The sequence below is a fragment of the Lutjanus erythropterus genome, chromosome 6 (genome assembly GCF_056507025.1).
Source record: "Lutjanus erythropterus isolate fLutEry1 chromosome 6, fLutEry1.hap2, whole genome shotgun sequence".
In the NCBI taxonomy this organism is placed as follows: Eukaryota; Metazoa; Chordata; class Actinopteri; order Lutjaniformes; family Lutjanidae; genus Lutjanus; species Lutjanus erythropterus.
In genome coordinates, this window is record NC_139322.1 from 24,552,260 (window position 1) to 24,567,870 (window position 15,611).

General features: G+C 38.9%; 1 protein-coding gene across 2 annotated transcripts in view; it reads left to right on the plus strand.

Moving 5' to 3' along the window:
- The first annotated feature begins 2,836 nt into the window (after positions 1 to 2,836).
- rerea (arginine-glutamic acid dipeptide (RE) repeats a) overlaps positions 2,837 to 15,611 on the plus strand; it is a 178,458-nt gene continuing 165,683 nt past the window's right edge. For both annotated transcript variants that reach the window (XM_084721320.1, XM_084721321.1), the window contains exon 1: positions 2,837 to 3,117. The gene's annotated coding sequence lies outside the window, so the exon portion shown is untranslated. The remainder of the gene's footprint in view (positions 3,118 to 15,611) is intronic.

Here is a 15,611-nt window from a genome sequence, read left to right on the forward strand (position 1 = left end):
ATGTACGCCAATTACAGTTGAGCAAACATTTTGCAAACATTAGCTAATTTAAGATAGAAATATATGTCGTTTTTGTAGGTTCCCCAGCAGTCTTTTAGCTATCTTCTAAAGTTTTCTTTTCAACATAGACAAGCCAAGCACATAGGATATCCAATACAAAAAAACAAAAACAAAACAAACACAAAAAAAAAAAAAAAAAAAAACAGGAAAAAGAGAAAGTTGACTAATTGACCTGAATCAAGTATATAAAATTCCTAACAGATCAAAGTTTTATAATTTAACCATTAAGACAGACCCAAGGGAGAAAACAAATAATTTTAATATATTTGCTTCCTTTAGCTCAGTGATCACTAACAAGGTTTTAATAACACATATCATTTAGGATTCATCGCTTCTTTGCAGATGAAGTGAGTATTTGTAGCGAGGAGGCTCCTCCTCAGTAACTGCTGTCAGTCTGTGTGAAGTGTTTGATGTAATCTGAGTGCCACCGAGAGGCAGAAACATGAGCTCAGTGCTCTGGGACGCCATTTCTGCCCCCCCACCCGGGGTAAAAGAATCCTGAAGCTCTATGCGAGCTCTTTTTGTACTGAGCCTTGCCAAGATAAATGAGGGTCTATTCACCAGTTGTATGGTACCAGGGGGGATTGCCAGCTGGGTCCATGCCACACCAATTCACTTTGTGTGAGCCCTGTCTGAACCTGCCTCCATTGTTTAGCCGTCACCAAGGAGATGTATTACAAATCACCGGTACAAAGAAACTACTGGGCATATATTACAGAATCTATAAACATCCTGTGGCTATCAGCAGCTGAAGGTTTCATTAAACAACACATCATCTTCACACTGAAATGGACTAACAATGAGCAGAAACAGAGAGAAAGTTCAAAATCTGGGAGTAAATCTGGGAGATGTGTAAATTGATATTACAGTGCAGATTATAACCTAAAATACACGAGGTTTCTATGAGACCAGGGTTGCTTCGTGCCTTTTCTTTGAGACCTGCACCATCCAGTGGTCAGATCTATGCAGTGCACTTGACATTTTCCTTGTGGACAAGAAAATAGCAGCCACTAACCCCAACCACAGTGACATTGAAAGTTTTATTATTACTGGTCTGTGGCAAACCCTTTTAACATTTAATCAGTAGCAGTAATAGCAAGTGTAGACATTTGACAAGTTAGAATTCCAAGCAAGCATATCCATCATGTAATTTTGACAAGGAGTAATTCTAATTAAAGGTATGTACAAGTCACTGGTCAAAATGTTCATTGATGATATCAACATGATATCAACAGTTTAATTTCTTAACAGGGGAAATATCCATTGTAGATATTTGTAATTTAATTCTAACTTGTCAACCTTTACCACTGACTTCTATTCAAAATCAATTAGGCCACAAAACATATAATTCAGTTTTGACATGTTATTTTGACTACTTGTGATTATAATTTGTGATATCAACAATGTCATTCTTGCCCGTGGCAATTATCATTGTAGGTATTTACAAAAGACATTTTTCTGGGTAAATACAGGTGTTACTAATGATACTAATTAAGGTCCCATTCCATTTAGTGTAGTGGAGCCTTTCTGGTGAACCAGCGTGCACAATAGCAGCACCCTGACTCTGTTTGACCTGAATATGGCCGCAGTGAAAAATGTAAATCATTAGTAAAACTAAACTACTACTAGTCAGATCTACTGATTAAATGTTAAGGGGCTTACCACAATTAGTCTTCATTAAAACCTGTGGGTATCTTTCATACATTTTCTGTAGATATAACACTAAAACTATAAAGCCCATGAAAGTGACATCATTGTGTCACTGATCAAACATATAATATTCAGTCCCTGTGCACCTGTTAGAAAGTCTTTGTCTGTTACACAGTTTCGGCACTACACCAGCCACGACTTACACTAGGCTATATGACAAATTATTCAGACATTAAAAGTTTTATACAAACAAACAGTTGAAAACATACTGCTCAGGGTTTCCACTGCACCTGCACACCTCATCGACAGTGCTGAAAAAAAGAGATACTCAGCTGTCGACCTTTAGTACTTTAGATACATATTGCACATACACCAAGAAAACAGCACACAATAGTGTTTCTATTGCTTTCACATTAAACTGCTCTTCTTTTCTATTCTATTTTATTCTAATCTGTTGAGATTTCTGCTAACATTTACACTGCATTTGCATTTTTATTCACAGTGTACCCCAATGCTGCAATTACTCAAACCTCACCAGCAGTCTTGAATTGTATTCTCATATTGTTTTCTAATCACGATGTACTCTCAAATCTGCTGTGCATCAGGTGTTAAAATCTTTACTATTCTATTCTATCAAGGGATGCACCATAAATACTAAGCTGATAAATGATCTGCAAATAATGGGAAATTAGTATATATTTTTTTTATTATTATTTCTGATGTACTTTGTAGGGAAAATAAATAAACACTTGAAGAGTCAGAACAACAACTCAACAGGCAGTCCCCTTAAATCTCCTATGGAGAATTCTATTCCATTCCATTCCGTTTCATTCTATTCTATTCTATTCTATTCTATTCTATTCTATTCTATTCTATTCTTCTGGTCTCAGTGACAGATATAATACAGTCTGTAGCAGTGTCACGGGTTTATAAGGATGAAGATAGAGCAGTGAGAGTTGTTACAGAACAGACACCCAGAGGACTCTCACCACCCTCTCCTCTCTGTGTGGATGTTCCCAGGTTTGGCCAGTGGGTGACGATATTTTACCGGTTGAACTTTGAGAACCCCCCAACTGTTCTCACCCCAAGATGAAGAAGGATGCTGTCATGCTGAGTGCCCCTCACACATACTAGTCTGAGCATTTCGGCAACGATTACTCCCTCTTTATTCTCAAGTCCATCATTTATGACAGCATTAGTTATATGAAACGTGCTCCGCTGCGCTGTAGCTACATAAGAGAAGATATATACAGGTGGCACTGCAGCTGTTGTGCTACTCTGTAGTGGCGACACTTGGCTAACTAACGTTGGCTAATTGCCCCTGCTGCTGCTGCTGCTGCTACTATTGTTTGTTGTTGCAGTCTCTCATCAAACAAATCACAGATGTTGTAGATCAAGCTCTTTAAGGTAAGTGCCATGAGCTTCAACCAGCCGTCTTCTTTGCCTTTGACGTTCATGAGAAAACGAGACAGAATATGACAAATATGAAGGTACAGTTTGTAAACGTTGGGCTGTTAACGGATACCCTTGCTTGCTAGCTATTTGGCTAATTTGCCTATTAGCATCAGCTAGCTAGTTAGCTAATAGACTTGTTTGCCCCTTGCTGTTGCTGGTTACCATGAACTAACGTTAGCGGCTAGCGCCAGCAGTGACTAGCACTGATTGGGAATGCCAGCTAGGAGCAGTGTAATGTCTGGATACAAACAGCTCGTTGACACCGGTTAGCACAGAGCACATGCAACACACACATCATGGCTCCGTTTTATTAAACGCTTTGTGGTTTAAACTTACACGTAACCTTGCAATACCCCCCAGCAACCGTTTTCCCATTTTGAATCACCCAGTGTAGTGTGTCTGTTCCAGGGAGTAGCCGGAGCCCATTCAGCTATTGTCATTAGCTCATGGATAGAAACGTTAGCTGGTGAAGCTAACTTGCTGTCTTTGTCTGCTTGACTTTTGCTCAATTATTGTTATCCAGCTCACAGTTTGTGGTTATTTATACGAGTTTGGTTTGGGCTGGTTTTAATCACAGATAATACTGGATAACTGCACACTCGTGTTGACTTTTAGAAATAAAGCTGTAAGGCTTGCAAAATGTTCATTTGTCAACAAATAGAATCAGCAGAATTGCCATGAACACTTCCCACCTCTGGCAGGCTGAGCAGTTCAAAACATTTTGAGTAGTAGTGTGGTAGTGATTACATAAGGAAGGCTACAAGGACAGAGACATTTACAGGGCTTATTCTTTTATTAGTGAAGTGAATTCAGTCTAAGTCAGTGGTTTTCAAACTGGAGTCCAGGGACCAACAGAAGTCCTTGAGTTGGTCGCAGAAGGTCCTCAGCAAAAAGATACAAGTTTAAGGGATGCAGGATATGATTTTTTCTCCTCTATACTGACAATAACCTATAACCTGCTTCTCATGGCCAATATTGATAAGTGATAATTTCACATTTTTGGATTTTAAAAAGAAGTTCATATAACCTGTAGGTTTCACACACCTGAGAGTTTGAAAGGCTAAGATGTAGTGAGCAAATATGGATGACTTAATATTCCAAAAACGACTCTTCAAATGTTAATTTGTGTCATCTAAAGTTAATTTTAAAAATCAAATCAGATGTTATTACAGGCAGTATTTATCAGGTAATACATGTAGATACCGATATAGACCGATATTGTTGTGGTGGGCGAATAACAGCTGATAATATATCAGTTTTTCTGATATATTATAGCAATTTCTAAGTTTGATTTGGCCTGGCTTTAAATAAAGAAAACATTCCATAACTGTATACTCATGTTGACTTTTAAAAACAAAGATGCAAGACTTGTAAAACCTTCATTGGAGATATTTGTTCAGAAACAGAATCAGCAGAATTGGCATCAACACTTTTCACCTCTGGCAAGCTGAGCAGTTCAAAACATTTGATCAATAGTGAGAAAGTAGGTGAGTAGTACAGGCATTGTATGACATGACTTACCACAGTTTGCTACAGAAACTCTTTTATTTGTTCTGGTTCTCATAAATATGTCATTTTTACTATATCAAAAGTGTTAACATAAGTGGGAGAAAGTATTGAAAATACTGAAATCAGTGATGCAACAGCTTACCATTGCTGTTCATGTTAAAAACTGATTTATGAATGTTTTCCTGTCTCATGTCCACTCAAAGGGCTCAATGCTGTCCACAATCAACCAGAGACTGTTTTAAATGAGACATGGATGCAGTGCAGTGCATGTGCAAAAGTTAATTTTTAACCCTTAGATGCATAAATGGGTCAAGGTTGACTCACACTTATGGGTAAAATGCCTGGACTATACAAGGGAAGTGATATTTGCTGGGTTTATTATTTTATCAGTGGAGTAGGTTCAGTCTAAGTTATCATGAATCATAAGTTTGAAAATAGTAACCAAAAGAAAATTCACTGACATTCATTCTTTGGCTCTAGAAATCATTCACAATCTGCCCTGTAAATGAGATTCCAGAGATGTTTCTGTTCAGTCTAATATCTGTAACTCACAAAGGCAGCAGAGCCATAGTGATTTATTTTTTATTGAGTGCTTATGACTCACTCCTGACTTATTCACATTCTTGTGCCTTACAGGCTACATAGCCCTGCACAATTGTGGACTTCATAACTAATGAATATACACTATGCTCAATGATCAAAGGAATAAGAAACATGTTATGTTTTGCTCCATAAATGCCAAGCTATTTTCAGCCCCCTGAAAGAATGTAATTTAATGTTGACAACAAAGCCTGCATTTCTTTACTTGTCCAAGTGCCAGAATATTAGGCTGGGTATAAGGGAATGTTTAATGAATTATGTGATATCCTGGCAGTGTTGCATTGTAAATGACTGTAAACAAACTAACATTTAGTTAACCTCACAGCCAGTTACACCACCACTCTATCTATTGAGTCACTGCCTCCTGTTCAGACCTGCTGATGATGACATGACTCTGTAGAGAGGGGTCACTGAACTGAAAAACAAAGTTCAGACAGGCATCAATGTATGCCTCCTACACACACATTTACACCCATATAGTCAGAAATGTTATGTGAGGAATGCTACTTTCTAGAGCAGTGATTGATTTATAGAGCAATGATTGATTAGTCGGACAAAAGAAAATTAATTGCCAAGTATTTTGATAATTGATTAATCGCTGCAGTAATTTCCTTCTTCCTAAATGTAAAGATTCTGTGCTTCTTTTTTTATTCATGATAATAAATAAGGAGTCTTTAGATTGTTTTGGATTTTGAGCTTTTGATTGGACAAAATAAACAATTTGAAGACATCACTTTGAGCTCTGGGAAGTTGTGATGAGCGTTTTTCTTTTTTTTTTCCTTGTCATTTTAAAGCTACTACAAGGGATTTCTAACTGGTTATGAATTTATTGTCAGTTTATTACTAATATATATCCTACATAAGTTAACAAGATCATCTGCAAGAAGATGGGCTATTTCTATATAGTTATTCTTAATTCCTGTGCTGGGCTGGGTTCCTCTTGAAATCAGATAAAAAGGCAATGTTACAATGAGTAGTATGTTAGCCTGTTTAAAATAAGCAGGAGGATTTAGTAAGTTAATTTTATTTTTGGTGTTATATTTTGTAGTTATTACAGTGGAAACACTACCACTTTTGTCCACATGGGCCTCCAAAATCGACAAAATATAAAAGTTCCTTGTAGTTGCTTAAAGATTAAATGATTAATCATAAAAATAAATGGGAGATTAATTGATAATGAAAATAACTGTACTACTTTCCTTAAATGAATGCACCTGTTAAACCCTTACCATATTCAATTTTACTGGACATATCCTGTATTAAGTCATTGCAGTTGAGATTAAAGCAGCACATTGATAACACCTTCTTAGCTGAACACATCCTGCATATGACACATCTAATATTTTGATGGTTTTCCTGTTGCCAGGAGCTTAAATTACCACTTAGACTGTAAACTTGCAAGGTTGGGTCACAGAGGTCTGCCATTACAGGCTGTATGTTGATTACTACTTAAACACAGCTGTAGGAGAGAAGTACCTTAATGTTTTGTTTGTTTGTTTTTTTGTTTGTTTTTTTCTAAGAAATAGAATTCTTTAGGTTCAGCCAAGAGGATCATTTAGAATAACTTTAAACAGAGCGAGCATTTGTAATGTTCATTTCTTCTATGTTATTCACAAGGCTGTTTTTTTTTGTTGTTGTTTTGTATAAATGTGCAAAGTCATTTTTAAATTTGTAAATCCACATGATCTGGTTAGTTCAGGGGTCGGAGGAGGTCAGGGTGTTTTATAGTATTTCAATTTGAATGGGATCTCAAGAGCAGCAGTGGGTAAAATTACTTTTGAATCACATATCCAGTGACACACCCCGTCCATCGAATGTTAATCTAGCCGGGTGGCTGTAGTAGCAGCAGCAGAGTGATGATAAGAGAAGTGTAATAACCCTGCTATTTTCCTTTAATGACTAATGTGTGTTTGGGTAATGGCAGCAGCTCCCTGTGAGCAATACGTTACAAATGGAAGGCCAGACAATGTTGAGGAAAATCCCTTTTCACCGCGCCCTGACACCTTTTTTGTTGGATGATTTGTCAATACACATGCTTGGGAATTCAATGTTTACATGCTGCGCTCGAATGGAGTCTCGCTGTTTTTCACCTAGATGCCGTCACAGCATTTTTCCTTCACCATGAATTGCCATGAAAGATGATTCCCCATTATAATGGCTGGCTCTAGTCTCAGCTACTTCATGCTGTATACAGAGGCATTGTGTTGCAATCTGAGATGGTGCTATAACCTGTCATCGCTATGGCTAGCCTGTATTTTAAAAGGGGCATTTTACTTTCAGCAAGGCTATTTTGCTTCAAATAAAGGTGATTAGGCTGATTTATTGTTTTGTTCTAGACAGTTTTGTGCAGGGATTTCATATATAGGATGAAATTATGGTGGCAGGAGAGGTAGGGTAGCAGTGGAATGTCTTGTTGATAGGACCAACACAGGAAATGATGTGTAATCAAACATCTTTAGACATCAGGTTTGTAATTAAGAGAATGTTTTGCCTTGAATTTGCATAGCTGCAGCAAAGAGGATGCAATGGACAATAGGGAAGCAAGTGGATAAACTGATTTAGCTTCTTCCCTTACAGTGCTTGATAGCAACTTCATTGCAAGATATCTGGCTGTTACATAGAAAATTAATGCTCTGAACAAAGGAGCAATGTTCGCTCAAAGACCTCTTGATGGGCCATTCAAGTGCTGTATATTCATTAAAAATAACAATCTGTCAGCACTTACTGACAGCACGCACAACAAGCCAAGCTCTCTTTATTGTTCTCCGAAGATGTTTTTCAGTTCCTGTGCCAAGAGCTGGGTAATTGGCTGTAGCAAAGCCTTGCATGTGTTGTTTTAAGATATTGGACTGACACGCACAGGGCACACTGGCAGAAATGAGGCAAGCACAACCCCCCCCCCCTTCCTCCTTCCTCCTTCTCCTCCTCCTCCTCATCCTCCTCCTCCTCCTGGCTTATCCCAGCAAGTCAGAGGAGGCAAGATGCTGGATGTGTTTTGTGTTCTTTGACAGCTTCCCTTCACCTCTCATAAGAGGAGATCCAAGCATGCTGCATCATATCTCATCTTTGTTTGATTCGGGCCTAGCTCTGCAACTCCACAATTGTGCCAAGGAGATAGCATTGGCAAACGCTATCCGTGTTAACAATTGTGAGCTGTCTTGCTACATACTGCCAGTGGTATTTGATGTGCTAGATGTGATCAAATCTGCTTTTTCTGTGAGCTCAGCCACAGCGAAGTCGGTCTCACTTCATCCTGCAAATGGTGCCTGTGTCTTATTGGGCCTGCTTGGCATGGATTCACATCTTAACTAATCAGACACATTGTGTTTTGTGTTGTTGCCAGCCTCTTGGCAGGTCCTAGGTACAGCAAAAAAAAAAAAAGTTGTCTTCATATTTGCCTTGTTCAATTTTGTATGTGGCTTTGAGGCTATGAGGCTGCAAAGTGTTGCAACTCACCACATTTCAGCGTCTTCAGTGATTTATGTTCATGAGGGGTTGTACAATGGAGCAAGTGTGTGGAAAGTGGAAATGGAGGCTTGGCTCTTACATTTCTAAGAGTTGTTAAGCAACAGCAAATAGAAGACAATGAATTCTAGGGGCGCAAGAATGTATAAATACACTTGAGTATCACAATATTATGTTCTGTGATACTACTATATCGATTCTCTAGTTTTTTCTAATCTGTCTTCAGCCATTTGAATCTTCCGTTCTAATGTAGCAACTAAACTGAGACTGGAAGAAGAATGCACAAAAAGTAGTGCTACTATGTTACATGAGCTGTGATAAATATAAATGCAGATCCCACTATTCTGATTGCATAAAAGCCTTTTTTGCTCAGATTTTACGCATACAGTGATGATACAGTTTCTTTATACAAGAGGTTCTCAATTTATTCTCAGCCAAGAACCCCTTACAAGATAGAAAATATACTAGGGACACCCTTGCATGTCCCTTGGAATAATTTGACATCGCACTCATGTACACTTCTACTTAGTTATGTAACAGAACACAGGAGAAAAGTATTAGAACAATGTTAAACATGTGTTAAAAATACCTGACTAGGTCAACACAGAATAGTCATGTAGAGAAAGTCAGTATTCACAAAGGCTGAAAAAAAAGAAACAATTGAATGAATCTGAAAATGTTGGCCACAGACCCCTATTTGATGAAATTTATTATATTAAAAAATATATATTATGCTGATTGTAGTATTGCAGTATATCATTGTATTTAACCGTAACCCCTGCTTGTGATACACATTGCATCACCAGATTCTTTCCACTACACAGCCCTAATGAATACATGGAGTAGTTGTGATGATGACTGCAGAGCTGATTTTTTTTTTTTTTTGTCTTCAATCTCTCTGAGTCTTCCACATTGTTAGATTTCTCATGTGTCTCACTAATTATTAGTTAAAACACACCATAGCTTGCAGATGATGATAGCCTATTTTTTCAGGATTTGGGCAAGATAGGCTAATAATAGCGCTTAGTCAATTACAGTGACAAAAAGCATGAATTGAAAGTGTTCAAAAATAACAGTCAGCCATTTGCCATCTCAGTAAAAGAGGAAAATGAAATGGTGTAGGATCAGCTGGCTGGCCCCTGAGGAGAGGGAGAGAAAGGGGGGAGAGGAGGGAGGAGGAGGAGGAAGAGGAGGAGGAGTGCTTTGCTGCTGTGTGTGTGTCAGTGCTGATTAGGTAAGAGATTGCCTCATGTAATGACACGGCATGGCGCTAGTGGTGCAGAAACACAAACAATGCATACCAGTGTTTTACTGCGCACACCCCCTGCAGCTGCCTGCCTGAAGATGTTTATATAGACATATACACTCTCCCTAGAATATTTCAACATCTTTTAGATTGTGCCCCTTTTTTCAGTGTCACACACATTTACTCCTTCCGGAAGCCAATAGCCTTTCTCTCTCTCTGTGCGCTCTTTTTCTTCTGTAGCGCAGATGAAAGATGGAGGTGATTAAAGGAAAGGAGCACAATAGAGTCTGTGCAGTTTTCTATCAGTGCTCATTGTTGCTATTGACAGCAGTATTTTTCAGCACAGATGTATATTATTAGATATCCTACATAACCTGCTGAACCATCTGCTCTGCTTGCTGAACCTTAACCATAAGAGAGCATTGTGTGTTCTAGTTCCACTTGTGACAGGTAAGATTTCCATCAATGTATTGGACCCATTATACACAGCAATGTTAATTTGGTTTTGACTCGTAATAATAATGATAGACCTGCCTAAGGCTAAGCTCCATGGTGTTGAACCTTATACAAAATATAAGGGAAGTGTAAAGATCGACCATATTTCCTGACACAGCAAAATAGTGACTGTTATTTGGGCTGAACTGAATAGTTAGAAACTTCATTCCTAATGTGAACATTCAAATTCTAAATCAATATTTGAGAGCTGTGCAGGTTTTTCTTTCTTTCTTTTTTTTTTTTTTTTACTTCTCTTAAACCTGGTATTTCTGCAAAGTGGCAGGTAGGGATTGGGCTACTGTATAATATATCGGACAGAAACAGAGAGTTTTACACCAGTGTCTTTTACAGTGTTTCAAAAAAAAAGGAGTACTGCAGGGAATATGTGAGAACATTTTTTTAAATGTTAATAAAAATACTATCAGTCGTGCAAGATTCCTAAAATAATAAAACTGTGAATGTAAGTTTGATAAACCACATTTTATATTCAACATTCCTATTTCAATCAATGCAATTATTAACTGCTGTAAACTGTCAGCTGCTGTAAAACCTCACAGAAGTAGAAAGCAAGACACAGACACGTTCACTGTGAGCTGGAAGCCAGTTTTGATATTAAATGACAGGTGAAAATCAAAAAAATGGACTTGTGGTGGACACATAACAGCAGTACATCTGAAAACACAGGAAAAGAAATTAAAAAGAAAGCAGAAAAAAAGCTTTCTTTTAAACTGGGATGGATTGTTGAGGTGGGTGATCCTGGTGCTCATGGATCTAAACCTGCAGCCAGGCAGGAGCCTTCTGAAGAGGCTGTAGGCTGGGCTATCCTGCTGGCCTGTTTCCTGGCTCTGGCATCATGCAGAATACTTACAGGTGACTGTTCCTGTCCTATGAGCCGCCTGGCTGTTCGCATGATGCGTTCCAGTCTGTGTTTGGTGAGGGCAGAGGATGTGACGTACCACACAGTGATGGAGGAAGTGAGGATGCTTTCAGTGGTGGCTCTGTAGAACTGTGTACAGATCTTTGGAGAGATATTCCTCTTTCGGAGCGGTCTAAGAAAGAACATCCCCTGCTGTGCTCTCTTGATGTGTTTCTTCCATTTCAGGTCGCAGGTGATGGTGGTACCCATCTCAAGAAAAGATTAAATCGTACATATAAACAAGTTCAGTTGCGTTCAATTTAATCTTTTCTTGAGATTACAATTACCTGGATGAATGAGAACATTCACGGACATGGTGGTACCCAGGAACTTAACAGACTCCACCGCCTTTACGATTGTGTCTTTGATAAGGAGTGGGGGTGGGTGTTTGCGGAAGTCCATGACCATCTCTGCTGTCTTGTTGACTTTGAGAGAAAATGCACTGCTGGGATTTGAACCAAGGACCTCCTGTTTACTAGAAAGGTGCTTTAACCAACTAAGCCAAAACCCACTGATCAGGACTTACTTGGCTGAAAAAATATTTCAAAGGGGGTACATTAGAGAAAAAGGTTTTAGAATCACTGTTTTACACAACCACAGAACGCTATGCTAATATCGAAGTGTTAGAAATTGTTGTTTTTTTCTCTCTCACCACATAAGTGTTTCATCACAGTGCTCCCCAGTTTCCTGCCAGTGTTTTTCTGCCAGAGAAAAATGCAATATAGGATTTAGCCGTTTACTAATTTAATGACATAAAATATCACAACAGACATTCAAAGCTCGGATTGAAAACCTCAATAGAAGCTTCCATTGTCACAAAATTACATTCGGTGCAGCCTTATTTGTTGTAATTCTCAGAGAGCCACCTTGATTAGCAAGTCTAAATGATGCAGTTGATTTAATTGATTGTTTTATAGAGAGATGTGTCAATAACAGCTGCCTGTTGTCCAGACAAACATCTTTGTAATTGATTAGGGTGGCTGTAATGGCTTGTTATGTTGAGTTTTTCTGTACAATACTAGGTGTGCAGGACATTGATTTTAACACTGCGGATGACACAAATCATGCATCTTTTTATAATGTGCTGGTTGTGGTCTGTGGCTTCTGTGACTAATTCAGCCATTGCAATGATGTTGTGACCGTGCACACATGAGCCACAGTTTGCTTGCAGAGCTGCAGACCTGTCACTGATGTTTTAATGGAGACGGCACGCAAGCCAGTGGTGAGCTCAGGGTTCAAGCAGCCATAAGGAAATGACCCCTGGTGACACTGTGGTGCTCTTCCACTCTCCTGTTCAGCGGGTGCCTCTGGTAAACTGTGTCCTTGCTCGCCCTTGCGGGCTAGGCACACCTATTGAGCCTGCTGAGCCTTCAGTTTAGGCCCTGGGACTTACGGCGGGATCGACTATAGGTTTAAGGATGGACATCTTGTCTCTGTACCCCAGCTCCAGCAGCCAGCACAGAGAAAATGAGTTCTGAGGATTGGGTTTAGATTTGCCACTGTAGCACTTCAACTCTGATACACTCTAGCTACCATCAGGGGAAGGCTGTCAGAGAGAGAAGGAGGGAGAGAGAAAGAGAGAAAACAGCGAAGCACAGCAGTGCTATCTAATAGATCAATTTGTAATAAATCTGTTGCCTCAAGCTGTTGTTGTTCGCTTCTACTCAGTAAAAGGTGTCTGCGTTTCTCAGGCAAGAAAATGCTTGTCAGGCAGGGCATACAGAGCTATCAGTGAATGAGACGCGCCTAAAGCACAGTAAATCATTTTCTCTGTGCTCAGTTTACATAGGTCGAACACATCGTTCTCTTATCAGCACATTCCATTGGTCAAAAAAAGGGGGGTTATAACGAATCGATAGGACTGAGTGCTGAAATGAGGAAGTAACGCTCCCCTCACATTAAATTTCCCCATTATCCAATATGAGCCATTAATCATGATGAAGGAGCTATTGATTAGGCTATCAGCCAAGGTTGGTCAATTTATTTGCCAAGAGTCATTCCACAATGTGAAGATCTGTTGAAGTAGAGCGCTGCTTTACAAAAACCAGGCAGCAGAATTGAAATGGCCCCATTATTATGACAACAGTTTGATCTTTAAGGTAACAAAAGAGCGGGCCTCCGTAAGGACCACATGGGACCTCTCCTGCTCCTCCTCCACTAGCAGCCATATGGACCGTACTAATTGTGTTTTACGCCAACCATTTTCACTGATCCATTGGGGACTTGTGGAAGTGCTGTAGCTATAATGTCACCAGCAGTGGGCTGGCTCATGAAAGAAACATTAGCGAGCGAGATGAGAAGACAGGAAGGCAATACACTGCAAGTCAACACAATTATTGATTTTATTCAAATGAAATCGGTGGTTCTTTCTGTTCTGGATCTGTTGCCTTCAAAGTATGATTTCTATTATTTCTTTTCCCAGTTGTAGCTATTGTCTGATTTGCTTCAGTCACACACATGTACTTTGCCAACTGGTAAAATCAAATGCTAGCCATGATGCCAGTGTCTAAATATACAGCTATAAAGAAGACTTGTTCTTCTAATCACATATATTTCCAAATATGTTTTATACTATTAATTGACATGATGCTTTTTTAGATGCTGTTTAATCTGATTCTAGTAGTTCAGTGGAAACCACTTAAATTTGTCATGATTACAGTGATCAGCTGCTTCTATGGACCAAAAGGCTGAGGTCAGAATCATTCCTAGCATTTTTGTGTTTTTTTCCCACCCCTGCCTACCTGCAGTAATAGTGTGCCGCTGCACTTTTCAATCTTTTAAAGAAGAATTTGAAAATGTAAATGACAGTTGTCAGGGCATAAAACCAGTGACCTTTACAGATCAAGATTCTATAGTCTAATAATGGCATTGCCTTTGATGCTAAAATAATTATATGTTTAAATCCAAAATCAAATTGAATCATGATCTTAAAGAGTCAAAAGTCAAATTAAATTGTGTGACAAACCTAATTCCTCTACTAATGCTTACAGAGTTCATTTTGGGTTTTTTAATTCATCAAAACATATGGGAAAAAAATTTACTACCAAAAAACAGTAACCTACAGTCATTTTAGGATTTTGTTTTTAAACTTGGCTCCCATGATACTTTGCTTCATGGTAAACCCTCTGCATCTGGCAGGCGACCTGAGGCTGGTGATGCATTCATATTGATGTCATAACGGGAAAAAGAAAGTCATTAGTAGTAGTTTTATTGAAGCTCATGACAAACTGCTAAAAACAAGCCAACAAAATGCAGCAGTGAAACCACAGTAAGCAGCATTTTATGTATAGCACTGTACTGTATTTGAGTGAATTTGAATTACACAGTACTAGGGATGTGTCATATATCATTCACAATAATACTGCTATAATCTTTTGTATGATTAAAAAATATATATTATAAAAATGGCAATACACACAGTAACAACAAGCATGGCTGAAAGCAAAAGAAGTGTTGCTTCCAGCTCCACGATGGAGGAGTTGGTTCCAAAAAGGGGAGCAACTTCAGTAATGTGTGCGTTTCTCATTTGAAACAACTGTGCTGAATTTTCAGCAGTCATATAGTCATTAATTGAAAAGATAATTTTTCAGATACAGTTTACTCTGATTCTAGTAGTAGTAGCACATATAACCAGCTGTAATTGCTCCTCAGAAAAATCATCCTTCATCTATTTTGTTTTCTGACAACACAAATGCTGAGGTTTGAATGTTGAATGTAAATGTGACATTCACAATATTTGCGTTGCCCTTCAGGCCAGGGATTGGTTGTAAAGCGTTTGAAGTGCTTAGTGTGACTGAGGCAAATCAGTGTGTGTTTTAACGTGTTTATAATATGCAATCATGAAAAGGGCACATCTTTGGAAATAAGATCCAGAGAAGGAGGTGGAGGGGAGGGGAGGGAAGGGAGAGGAGGGGAAGGGCATTGGAGTGGTGACGGTGGAGAGAGGGAAAAAAAAAAGGAGTGTGTGTGTGTGTGTGTGTGTGTGTGTGTGTGTGTGTGTGTTTCATTGTGTCCCTGCTAACAGTTTTCTTGTAATTATTGAAATTGATGTTTGCTGCGGAGCTGTAAATCTGCAAGATCTCTTGTTAATAAAGCGGCAGAGGCAGCCGAGCTGTTAGGCTGGGAAATAAAAGGCAATCAAGCCTCCAACATCCTGTCCCTCGCCCCAAAATGAAGCAGCAGAAATCCTAATTAACTGAGAGGATGAGCAGCTCT